Here is a 13,659-nt window from a genome sequence, read left to right as displayed (position 1 = left end):
CAAGAAATCAGCTCAAATAAAGTTATGGAAAGTTCGTGCAACTAATGTTACGAAATGCAACGCTGGAAGATGGGGCGATATATTCTCAATAGAGTGCGTAAGAAATGATTACAAAATAATATTTTCCAACGGTCTAAGAAAGACTAACGATTACATTACCAATCTCTCTCCAAACTTCACGATTGCAGTTCATCGATTCAGAATAACGAACGACGCCATATATCCTTACTCTGGAGGTAAGCAAACTGCGGCCTGTTTGTCACTGGAAAGTAGTTACTTGAAGAGGGAGAGGCACAAACTACCAGAAAGTGTAATAATGGAAGGCGGAGACTGGATGACTAGCAAGTATAATGACCTGGTACAACTATTTTTAAAGGCTTACATCATTTCAGTAAATTGTAAGTGTTGGAACTTCCTTCTCCAATTTGAAACAAGCCCAGAATGAAGTATAAGACAGTAACAACTATAACAATCATGTACTGTTTCTGTAATATACTAAATTTGTGCCTCGTTGTCTCAGTAGGTAATTCCCAAACTACAAAGATTTTTGGTTCAATTCTGCGGAGATGTGCGTGGTTAGGTTCACCACATGTTAAATGCTATGCTACACACATTGGTCACATGCATACTCCTGATAAAGGCTTATCCTAATCAACAATCTCATACAGAAGTATTGTTCCCAACTTGTGGACACTGAAAAATGAAAACTTTTGAGTGCAAGTTGGTTCCCTACTGCCTTATTCTGTCTCAAATAAGTCTAATTCTCAAGATATTCGCGTGGTGTTTCGCAATTGCTATTTCTGTTACAAGATAAAATCCTGCGCGTTATCAAAGCTGTATCTTATACCAGATCTGCAGAAGGATCTCTAATACCACATTCAGAAAGCTGTAGCAATCAGGAAGCATTTGGAAAGAAACAGGACAGATAAGAAAACGTAGCACTAATACAATTAAAAGAAGTGCACTTCTGTAAGTCGGCACTAGGATTTTTCTGTATCTTATGGATTCTTTCGCCTCTGACATTTATTTGTTAATATGAAAAGTAGTAAGTTCCATCATGGTGCTACGTTCACGTCTACATGCATTCTGCCCCCCCCCCCCCCCTCTTCCCCCGCCGCCCGCCAGAAAATATCGCTTTGTAAGTTAAGTCGGAAAGTCGGAAGAAGACAAGGGTATATCGTCTCCACAATGAAGGAAGAGTAAGTTTTAACGTCTCGTGGACGACAAGGCCGTCAGAGACGGAGTACAAGCTCGGACTGGGGAATAAAAATCGGCTGCAATTTCAAAGGAACCATCACCATAAGCGGTTTAGGGACATCACGGAAAACCTGTATCAAGGTGGCCGGAAGGGGAGCTGAATCGCCACCCTCCCGAATATGAGTCCAGTGTCTCACCATCTTCCAATAGGATCGTGCCTATTAAAGTACTGCCGCATTTAAATCAACCACCGGATTGAATACCGCTTTACCTACTGCATATAAAAAATGTAATCACGCAAACCAACATATGTGGTGTTACTGTGTTATGGAACATGGTAATCAAACAAACACATTATAATTTGATACTTTTCCCTCATTTTTATTTCCTTTATAGTGCTGCTCATCGGCTTGTTTTGTGTGGCTACTTTTAGGTGATGATTCATGAACCATCCCTCATTAATGTAGGTATATGAAAGCATTTTTTATCGTGTGAACACGTAAAGACCGCCAAACTGGGATATTGGCTCTGAAGGAATCAAAATCTTTCTCAAAGGACCCATCCCTTCATTTGTGTCATTAGATTTACAAAGGATTTGGTGTGAACATCCGCATTCGAGTAACATATTCGCGAAGTAAGAATCCACTTCAGTTGTAATTACAAAAGAAGTCGACTCTTACTTCACGAATCATTCGATTTACTTAAGCCACGCGGAAGCTAAGTCTTGGATTTGAAACCCGCTGCGTACGAGACTCGCTCACTGCGCTCCGTGATATTGATTCTGTTATGACGGTCCACACATATGTGTAACGAGCTGCACGCTCTTTCTTTTTTGATTAGCTGTAATGATCAGTTTCACTTGATCTTTCAACCATTGTTTTCTGAACTGGAAAAAAATGTGCAGTTAATTATTTCATTTGTATAGCATCTAACCTATTCTGAATACAGTACATTCTTATAATAATCATGAAATTTTGTTCTCCACAGCTGAATAATAAAATGTTAATAATACCAACCACAGCTGAATTTCAATAACTTTTACTATGCCGTAACCGGTTTCGTTCTGAATGAAAACCTTAGGCGACGGAAAAATCTGACTTTTTCTCCCACTGTATGAAAAACACTAGATGAACTTCCGGTTATCTCAACATGTTCATTCAGAACGACAACGGTTGTGGCGTAATAAACGAACTTGAAATAAAGATGTGGTGGTTTTTATTAATATTTATATTTTTACAAACTGCATTTGGTATTTTGCTTGCGGGTAGAAAGACAAATAAGTTTTGTTGTTGCCCAGCACGGGAACACGCTACCCAGAGTTGTCTGTGTGAGAAACTCGATTCTTTTTTTAAATTCACTCCACAACAATGGAATGTTTACCCTTGTGTTGTACTGATGATCTCAGCTGAAATTGGAGACATTATGCCTGAAAGGTAAGGCAGTTGCAATGGAATTCATTATATGAGTACTGACTTGCCTCTCACTTGAACTGTTAATATTTCCGCTTGTGCGATGTTGTTTAGAAACTTTTTGCCAGGAGCGTTGAGGGCGTTTTGGAATTGTGTCGGGAAATTCATATATTCGTCTTGGTTTACCAGTGTATCAATGGATTTAAATACTTTTCTTCCCCTGATATCATATTATACATTCGCTAAAATGTTCGTCGATTTACTTCAGTTTTGCTGCTCTCACTCACACCAGCGTTCTCTTTTGTATATAGCAACCTCAGTTAGCTAAGACGATGCTCAGGTAGATGTAAGCGTAATCAGTACTCAACAAACTCTCACCAGGAAACCAACCCTTTCGAAAACAAGTAGGAAGAAAATTCTATTGTTAGGTAGTAGCCATGGAAGAGCTGTGGGTCAGATGTTGCAGGAAAAATTAGGTGACAGGTATCAGGTCACAAGTTTTTTCAAGCGCAGTTCATGTCTTAGCTAAGTAACAGAGCATGTAGGATCATTGTGCAAGGGTTTTACAAAGCAGGATCATGTTGTGATATTGAGTGGAATGGGAAACAGTAATGATAGGGATCAGGGCTACAATCTTGAGTGTGACCTGGTAAAATAGTATCTGCAACAAACCCTCCAAATGTTGGCTTGGTTTCTGTTTTCATGAAGTACGATCGGCCCCAATTGAACAGCTCTGTCAGGAGGGTCAGTGTGCTTTGGGCGGCTGCTATGTCATGCATAGGTTTGGTTCCTGTTGATGGTATTGGTAGGTGGGACTTCACAAAACATGGCCTGCATCTCAGTAGGAAAGGGAGGGGTAAGCAGGCTGTGTCGATAACAAAATCTTAAGGGGGGAGGAAGTGGCACTCAAACTCATGGGTGTACCTCTTTTTTAGGCTAAGATCAGTGTCCAATGATTCAACATTGAATGAAATTAAGCTTAAAGAGAAGCTCAGACAGGCAGGTACTAGGGACGTTAAAATATTACACATTATCTTATAAAATTACAATGAAAAATAATGTTTGTATGCCACAAGACTCTCATAAAAGCACATTGAAAAATAATGTTTGTATATTTCATCAGAATATCAGGGGATTAAGAAACGAAGTAGATGTGCCTCTTGTTTGCTAAAAGATTTAGAAACTGAGGGCGGGATAGATGTAGTATGCCTGTCTGAACATTATATAGTCACAGATATGGAGAAGGTAAATGTAGGTGGATATAAGCTTTCAGCACATGAGACACTATGGAGAGAGGAGGAGCTGCTAAATATGTTAAAATTTATCATAGTCTGAAAAATTTACAAACTAAAAATTTTTGAGCAGAGCAACATGCAGAAGCATGTGTGTATGTATGTGCGTGTGTGTGTGTGTGTGTGTGTGTGTGTGTGTGTGAGCTTAAACTAAATAACGGCACTTTTATAATTTTGGCAGTTTTTTTAAAACTTGGATTCTTTGTTGTGCTATTTGTCAGAAAGTGGGAAGCAAATTATTGTTTGTGGGGATTACAACATAAATTTCATAAAAGATCCGATAGAAAGCTTGACATTGAAGTATTAATTGGTTTTTTCAATTTGATGTCAGTTATTGATTTTCCTACTGGGGTGGTACAGGAAAGCAGTACACTGATAGATAATGTTTTTATAGGAAAAGATAAATTCCTGTTAAGAATGGTCTGTCTGATCAAAATGCACAGCTAGTTACGGTATATGACGTAGCTCCATACAGTAATGCTAAAAAGTCCTCTAAAATAGAGCATTCAATTAACGATTTAACAACTGCAAATTTTAGGGAAAGCTTGCAACAGTTAGAGTCAGATGAGGTGTACAGGCAACCTGATGCCAATTTAAAATTTGACTTATTTCATGATACCTTTGTGAGTATATTTGAAAACAGTTTCCCTAAGAAAACAGCGAAATATGATAGAAAGAAACCACCTAAAAAGCCATGGTTTACTAAAGGGATAAAAACATCTTGTAAACAGAAAAAGGAAATGTATCTTATATCTAGAAGGAGTAATGATACAGAAACATTGAAACATACTAAAAACTACTGCACTGTATTAAGAAAAGTTATTAAAAAGTCCAGAAGTATGTGCATTATGTCTGCAGTTAGTACCTATGATACTAAAATTAAAACAGTTTGCAATATCGTTAAAAGAGAAACAGGGCAACGGAGAGCACAGGAAGACTGTATTTCTATCACACTCAATGAAAAGTTTGTTAACAAAATTTTAGAAGTAGAAAACATTTTTAATAATCATTTTTAAGTGTTGTTGAGAAAATGTGATCCACCTATTCGTTAGAAAATGTATATGGAAAATAGTATATGGAAGAGGCAATACGTATGCAATTTGATAAAAATGAAATACAACCCAACTCTCCTACTGAAATTAGAAAAATAATAAATTCACTCAAGAGTAAAAGCTGACATGGAATTGATGGCATTTCCGAGAGAGTACTAAAACCTTGTCCCCATCAGATAAGTAGAATTCTCAGCAACATATGTAATAGATGACTGAAACAGGGCATTTTTCAGATAGACTCAAATATGCTGTTGTTAAATCATAGCATAAAAATGGGGAGAGGTCTGATGCTAACAACTCTGGGTGGTTTTCGAGGTATCGTCAACTTCCACAAGAAACACTGCATACATCGCAAAAAGCTGTTTATGAACGTTTTGACTTACACTTTCATATCCGACCATTACGGTAATGGATATAACTGGAGTGTGCGGTGGCTGAGTGATACCAGGCACATTAGTATTTATGCCTGGTATAGCAAGAGAAAAATTCACAAGAGTCTCTATATTTTCACATGAAATACTTGTGTATGTAATACACGCATCCTATCCATCAAATAATACATCTTCATCTATCTGAAATGTTGCACCTGAACGCCGGCCGCGGTGGCCGTGCGGTTCTGGCGCTGCAGTCCGGAACCGCGGGGCTGCTACCAGGTTCGAATCCTGCCTCGGGCATGGGTGTGTGTGATGTCCTTAGGTTAGTTAGGTTTAAGTATTTCTAAGTTCTAGGGGACTTATGACCTAAGATGTTGAGTCCCATAGTGCTCAGAGCTATTTGAACCATTTTTTTTTTGTTGCCCCTGAATCTACTGTCTTAAGAATTTTCAGACAATTTAAAAGTTCCTGCCAAGAAATAATTTTTCAGTGTTACTCAATGAAATGATTTCAGATGCTGATATGGAAAAGTTCACTTTTCTAAATAAGTCACAAAAGTGTCATAGAATAAACTGGTAACCATCTCGTACTTTGACTGAGTGAAAATTCTTTCCAAGTTTATTAAAACTGAAGAAATGACTGAAGCTCTAAATTTACTAAACTTCCGATTACTGATTTTTTTCTTCAAGCAGCCTTAACGCCTCCGCTGATTCTGTAGCAGAAATCGTGGTTCTTTCCCACTTTTAGATTGATTTGAAAACATTTTCAACTGACTGTGTGAAATGAAGCCAAAGAAGTGACTGTGGGTTCTCAAAAATCTGTTTCAGCAATGAAGGATACCTATCCTGAGGCAGACAATAAAACTTCAAAGGTTCATACATCAGCAGCTCTTGTAACTCCTGGAACAATGACACCCATCTAATTTTAATTCTACCTAGAACTTGCTTGTATTCAGTATCAAGGAAATCACAGAATGATCTCAGTTTCTCCACACACACACAGTGTAAATGTGAAAATATTGAAAAGTTTTAATCATTTTTGTTTCTTTGTCAATGGTAAGAAGGTCTGCACTAGTTTGAACTCCTTTGAGTACCACATAGGCACCACAACCGCTGCCTTGAATGTTCATCTCGAGAACACAATACAGTTTGGAATTAACACTGTTTGTTCCTGCCCTCTTGAACCTACCAAAGTTGGTATTACAGTTATCTGCACAAAATGCGACGATCTTGTCAACTATACTTTGCTTTTTTAAAATATCTAGAATATAGCTAGTTTTTTCACCAGTGAGATATTACTGTGCACTGAACGCCTTTGGTAGCAGTGAAATACCTAGCTAGAAACGGCGTTAGTTTTAAGCCTTTGTGATTTGCTGCATCAAGCATCACAGACACATACTCAGCATCTTTAGATTATGACTGAACACCATGCGTTGCGTACGGCGATAAAACGTTTTCTAAAATAGACTCACACTTTGTCCCACAACATGTGAATTTCTTCACATATAGCTCTCTGTTGAGAGCTGCTAGAAGTTCTCGCAGAAACTGCCAACAGGTGCATCTTTTTCTTTATGAGATGCGTTATATCTGCACGTCCTCCATGTTCAATAGAAAAAACTGAACGACGCAACGTACCTTCTACCTTCGTACTCGTGGTTTCCTTCAAGAAAGGAACTCTTCTTTCACGGTTTTCGAGAAGAACACTTCCTTTTACGCATATTAACGGGCACGAGTTAGTGTCACACACAGCGAACGACAAACAATGGAGTGCAGTAAAGCAAGCTTGCTGAACTCAGTGCTGAAATTGCCCTACTGTTCATTGTTCTGTGTAATAACAGTCCGAAGATATCGTGTCTGTTGCATCTACTGTAAATTTATGTCATCTAACAGTGAATAGCTAATTCGTAACTACAAATACAATTGAACATTGATAGCTCTATGACGTTCTTTAACGAAAACTTATTAAATCCGTCCGTCATTTCTGCAGTAGCAAATAATCGATAGAAATCGCGAAGCTCACGCATAATACACTGGCAGTAAGCGTGATGACGGAAAATCTTCTTTCCACTACTCTCCTCATTCCCTGACCAAAATAATGCTTCTTTATTCCATCTTGCCGTTCAAGGCAAAGCAAGACTGAAGAAAATGATAAAAATCTATATCTATGGCACTAAATTGACGTATAAATAAATGAAAACACAAAATGAAGTAAAGAAATGTAAAGTTACTGTTGATTACGGAAAAGCGGGATATTTGGCGTCCCTTTGAATATTTTGTGTGACAACGGCACACTGAATGAAGAAAAAAAGCGTCCCATTAAAAACTGGACGTCTGGTCGCCCTTTACTTTGACCATCAGTTATTTTTCTGCCAGATGACTACCACTTCGTGTCTCATTTCCCAGTCCAGTGCCTGCAGCTTCGACCGATTTCATTCGACTACGTTTCTTTTTGTTTTACTTATGTGATATTTTACCGCAAGTACAGAATGCTCTGATTACACTCCATATTCTATAAAGCAACTATATATGCAACTGTAGATGAACTTCAACAAGGAATGGAAGAAGTTTGAAAGTAGGCGTTTAAACCTTTGTGTATAATCAACACATCAAAAAGAAAATTAGACAGATCAACGAAGAAGTTAAAGAAGCAGTGAATGAGTTTTTGTATCTATGTTATCTAAGTAATCTTTCACCGTACGGACTGTATTGTTTAAAAGTATATTTCAATGCGTTTTTAAACCAGTTCACTTTAGTAATTTCTTTAATCTCTTTGGACTATTTGTTGTACAATTTTATTCCATGGCGGAAAATACTGTTTAGAGTTTACTCTTTCTTCGGAAATGAAGGTCCAGTGTAAATGTTGGTACATGGGCATGTATAGAGGTGTATGTACAGTTATTACGAAAATTAATTTTGATGTGGATATCTGAGTAGTATAAAATAAAATCACTGTAATCATAATATAATTGTTGAAAAAGTTGTTCGCAGCTGAACACAGAATTCACAAATTTTCTTATTTGTTCACTAATGGAATTTCTACTACTTTATTTTCCAGTTTATGCCCAGTGTGTAATGTCAGTGGGAAAGAGATATAAACGGATTGAGTGCCAAATAGGAGGAACAAAGTTAGAACAGGTGGACGGTTTCAAGTACTTAGGATGCATATTCTCACAGGATGGCAACATAGTGAAAGAACTGGAAGCGAGGTGTAGCGAAGCTAATGCAGTGAGCGCTCAGCTACGATCTACTTTCTTCTGCAAGAAGGAAGTCAGTACCAAGACTAAGTTATATGTGCACCGTTCAATCTTTCGACCAACTTTGTTGTATGGGAGCGAAAGCTGGGTGGATTCAGGGTACCTTATCATTAAGGTAGAGGTTACGGATATGAAAGTAGCTAGAATGATTGCAGGTACTAGTAGATGGGAACAATGGCAGGAGGGTGTCCACAATGAGGAAATCAAAGAAAAACTGGGAATGAACTCTATAGATGTAGCAGTCAGGGTGAATAGTCTTAGATGGTGGGGTCATGTTACACGCATGGGAGAAGCAAGATTACTCAAGAGGCTCATGGGTTCAGCAGTAGAGGGTAGAAGGAGTCAGGGCAGACCAAGGAGAAGGTACCTGGACTCGGTTAAGAATGATTTTGAAGTAATAGGCTTAACATCAGAAGAGGCACCAATGTTAGCACTGAATAGGGGATCATGGAGGAATTTTATAAGGGGGACTATGCTCCAGACTGAACGCTGAAAGGCATAATCAGTCTTAAATGATGATGATGATGATGATGATGATGATGATGATGGTGCCCAATTATAACAGACTGGTTCACATGTGCGGATCTAGAATTCGATCCTGATTAGTGGACTGCCGCAGTTTGTTTCTCTCTCTCTCTCTCTCTCTCTCTCTCTCTCTCTCTCTTGTCAATAGTACATTACTGTAGCATCAGTTCGAAGATTGTGATTCGGATAGATAAAGCATCTGAAAAGCTTTCGACGATATTCAAGAACTGCAACACCAACAAACTCAACAACTTCACCGTGTGTACTCATCATGATTAATATTTCACGTAGCACTACGACTGTGAACTCTAGTATGTGTATTATAGCTATACGACCATGTCAATGAAGGTATTGCTGTTTCTTTCAGTCGTTTCCGTCTGCATTTAGGATGTCAGCCTTTCTGTTAAATCTTATTTGTGGATTATTTAGTCACTTATTGGTACAACGATTCCATATTTAAGTTTGAAAAACAAGCACTTTTTTGTACTACTGATTTTTGGTTATTTCTGTCCAGTTCAGGCTTTGGGCCATCTTCGGGAAACAACTGACTAGCGTCCGCAAGGGACATTGGTTCCTAGATAGATAAACATTACCACGAACGATACAATCCATTTGCACTGAGTACTGTGCACCAAACTTGTTTTTTTAAAGTTTTAAATTACACTCTTCGCAACGGACAATATTATACGCAATAAACTTCACACTATGATAGTATTAACGGTTATACAGTGAGGTCCTGACAATGGTTGAGAAACTATCAAACTGAGCACTCTTCATGTATGTTGTGCACTAAACACTTTTTTAAACATGGTAAATTACAATTTGCGCACTGGACAATAATATACACAATAAATAATTAATTTTTACACTGCGTAAAGTGTAATCTACAACGTTAAATACACGTTTGGTTCACGCCATAAGTGAAGAGCGCTTAATATGGCAGTTTCTTAACCAATAATCACGACCTCAAGAACTTTACGATTATAGTCGTATAACCCGTAGTATCATAATATTGTGTACATCAATTATTTAATGCGTTTAATATTGTCTATTGCGTGAAGTGTAATTTACAACGTTAAAAAAAGTCTGGTGCACAACTTTCTGTGTCAGTGGATTGTACCTTCGTTAATGTTTTGTTACCTAAGAACTAGTGTCCGTCGGCCGTGGTGGCCGCGCGGTCTATGCGCTACAGTCTGGCACCGCGTGACCACTACGGTCGCAGGTTCGGATCCTGCCTCGGGCATGGATGTGTGTGATGTCATTAGGTTAGTTAGGTTTAAGTAGTTCTAAGTTCTCGGGGACTAATGACCTCAGATGTTAAGTCCCATAGTGCTCAGAGCCATTTGAACCATTTTTTGAACTTGTGTCCATAGCAGCCGCTAGTCAGTTATTTACTGAAGATGGTCCAGTATGCCGAAAACTAGTTAAAAATAAACAAAAACAGTTTACTTTCTGTTAAATTTTTCTTAGTGGACTGTCTTCCACTTTCTGTCTTGCTTTAGTCAATTTCCTGGGGTTTTTTGGGTTTTCGGATTTGTTGTTGACATCAGGCAAGCTGCGCCTTTGAATGCACGTCTTCACCCAGCTGAAATGTGACGTGTCCCGACGAGGACCCCGCTACATATGGCAACCCTAGTCACACCACAAGTCCACTCGTGAGGCCACGTCCTGACCCAAGCAGCTGAAAATTATCGTGTGTTAAACTTAACTTGTAATATCTAGAATGTCTGGCCATTTTCGAGGCGCTTAGTTTACATAGCAACGCGTCTCCGGAGGTTAGAAATGAAATATTAAGACTAATATACGTAAACACAGAGACACCTGCACTTATTTGTCTTCTGCTTGTGGGCGAGGGTGGAGTCACGAACCCCTGGTGAATCCGCGCTTGTCTGGACAGATGTGTGAATTTTTGACATGTACCAATAATACCTTATGCTGAACGTTGATTATTCAACATAAACAAAAATAACAGCTGGCAGACAGGAAGGTAGGACCTTCCGTATTCTCAGTATACATCAGCAATATGTAAGATAGGGTCATGAGCACTATCATATTTCATGATGACTATGCCGTTGTCTATAGGAAGTAACGTCATTGGATGACAGTGAGAAAATGCAGAAAGGCTTATACATAATTTACTCTTTCATAATGATTAGTAGCTTGCATTAACCATCGATTAATGTAACATAGTGTCATAACAAAGAGTAAAAACCCGACAGTGTACGATTACAACATCTGGAGCAGGTGCAGTTGCTACACAGCTGGTGGAAACAGTTAAGTAGCGATATCAACGTTAAAATAAGGGAAGCGAACGGAATACATAGATTTGTGGGAAGGAACTGGGGTAATGCAGCTTGTCTGTTAAGGAACTCACATTCAACACACAAGGGTATTGCTCCATAATTTGGAGTTCTAATAAAGTAATCCTTATTCTTCGAAAATTAGCAGGGGAATTAGGAAATTTAACTGTATAAAAATACAAACGCTTTTACTAAACTATGTTTCTTTTTTGGAAAGGGGGAGGGGGAGAAGTGGATGGAGTCTAATATTGCTCCCCCTGCCCTCATTCCTGGATCCATACCTGTTGGGCCATGACATGAAAGTATACAGGTGTAGTAAATTCGAACAGGATTGCAGGGTTAAAGTTGTGGCAGTAAACTACTCTTAGCTGAAGAGTATTAAGTCTGGTTCACACACGCAACAATAGTGTGAAGTTGCATGTGTAAACTCCCAGTTTTGAGTGGCGCAACGTAAGATAAGCAACTTTCGTCATGCCACAAAAGTTCATCTTGCTTTTACTTTGTTGCACCACTTTCCTTATCCCACTGCTCTTAGTGGCTGTGTTTTGAAACACGAGCATTCTGTCGCATTTACTGTGGAGTAACTGCTGTCGTACTCTGTTCGAATTCAGCGTTATTGCATTTTATTTCTGAAAAAAGTCAAAACAGTGGTCAGTGGTCAGCAGGTACAGTTTCGCAGCTTGTGGAACTACAAGAACAACACCAATGTTTAATTTTTTGTAGCAGTGTACGTGTGTATGTATGTGTGTGTGTGTGTGTGTGTGTGTGTGTGTGTGTGTGTGTACAATATTTGCAAACCAGTAATGTTTCCGACAGTCTTGAAATATTTTTGGATGAATGAATAAATAATATGTAACCAAAAAAGCGAGTGGGTCGACCTTCGTGATTTATGAGACCAAGCTCGGTATAAATTGTGGATTATATGAGGGAAATAGCTTCCGACTGTGATGTGGCAGCTGTTAAACTAAAAATTAGTTCAGAATGAGATTTTCACTCTGCAGCGGAGTGTGCGCTGACACGAAACTTCCTGACAGATTAAAACTGTGTACCGGACCGAGACTCGAACTCGGGACCTCTGCCTTTCGCGGCACTTGCCCAAGGAAGGCAAAGGTCCCGAGTTCAGGTCTCGGTACGGCACACAGTTTTAATCTGCCAGGAAGTTTCATATCAGTGCACACTCCGCTGCAGAGTGAAAATATCATTCAGGAAACATCCCCCAGGCTGTGGCTAAGCCATGTCTCCGCAATATCCTTTCTTTCAGGAGTGCTAGTTCAGCAAGTTTTGCAGGAGAGCTTCTGTTAAGTTTGGAAGGGAGGAGACGAGGTACTGGTAGAAGTAAAGCTGTGAGGACGGGGGGGGGGGGGGGGGGGGTGAGTCGCGCTTGGGTAGCTCGGTCGGAAGAGCACTTGCCTGTGATAGGCAAAGGTCCCGAGTTCGAGTCTCGGTCCGGCACAGTTTTAATCTGCCAGGAAGTTTTAAAGATTAGTTATTCGAAATACCTACAGCAACGAATATGATAAGATTTTAAAATCTTGGACGACTGACGTATCTGCAGATGATATTTACATGCCAGCTGTTGGTTAGTTTGCAAATTGGAGACAGCATTTTCGTCTTTGAGTGTTGTTTCTTTTGAAACTGTATATGATCGTTCTGATTTACCCTTGAGCAAAATCTATTTTGGGATCCAACATTTGGGTTCGTCTTCCTTGTATTTAACTCTTGTCAAGCTCTAATGCCATAAACATTGATATCAGCCAATATGATTTCAACTGACGCCATTCTGAGAGCTGTGCATTTACGTAGAAATTATGGCGTCCTGTGCCACAACTAAAAGCCACTAGTTGTGGTGTGGCGGTAGCTACGAGTCTGAACCCGGCTTTAGTGGCGGAGAAATACGGAATATGCAGGCGAGGGGTGTTTTCTGGGCTCTTGGAAAAGTGCGCCGGGCGTTTCCCCGGCGCGGCACCAGGTCCAGGGTGATGCGCGGGATCTCAGATTACAGACGAAAGGGTGGGGGGGGGAGGGGTGCGTGGATGGGAAACACCGGTTCGTAATTGGCAGCTGCGCGGGCCCAGACAGGTATTGATGAGTGGCCTGGTTCTCGCTACGTTGCCGCTGCAGGTGTCTTGGCTGCCCGTACTGAACCGCGCACAGAGTTGCCAAATCGCGCGCCTCTGCTCAGCCGCTCCCTCTGATCGATCGGCCATCCGCCCACTTACTGCCTGCCGCCTACTTCCGCTTTTTTGCTAACGGGCGC

General features: G+C 39.8%; 1 protein-coding gene across 2 annotated transcripts in view; it reads right to left on the bottom strand.

Moving 5' to 3' along the window:
- Positions 1–13,659, bottom strand: part of LOC126299244 (MAM and LDL-receptor class A domain-containing protein 1-like) — a 352,356-nt gene that overhangs the window by 158,743 nt on the left and 179,954 nt on the right. The window lies entirely within an intron of this gene.

The sequence above is a fragment of the Schistocerca gregaria genome, chromosome X (assembly GCF_023897955.1).
Source record: "Schistocerca gregaria isolate iqSchGreg1 chromosome X, iqSchGreg1.2, whole genome shotgun sequence".
Taxonomy (NCBI): Eukaryota; Metazoa; Arthropoda; class Insecta; order Orthoptera; family Acrididae; genus Schistocerca; species Schistocerca gregaria.
The sequence above is the reverse complement of the archived record's forward strand: the minus strand, read 5'-3'. Positions and strand labels throughout refer to the sequence as shown.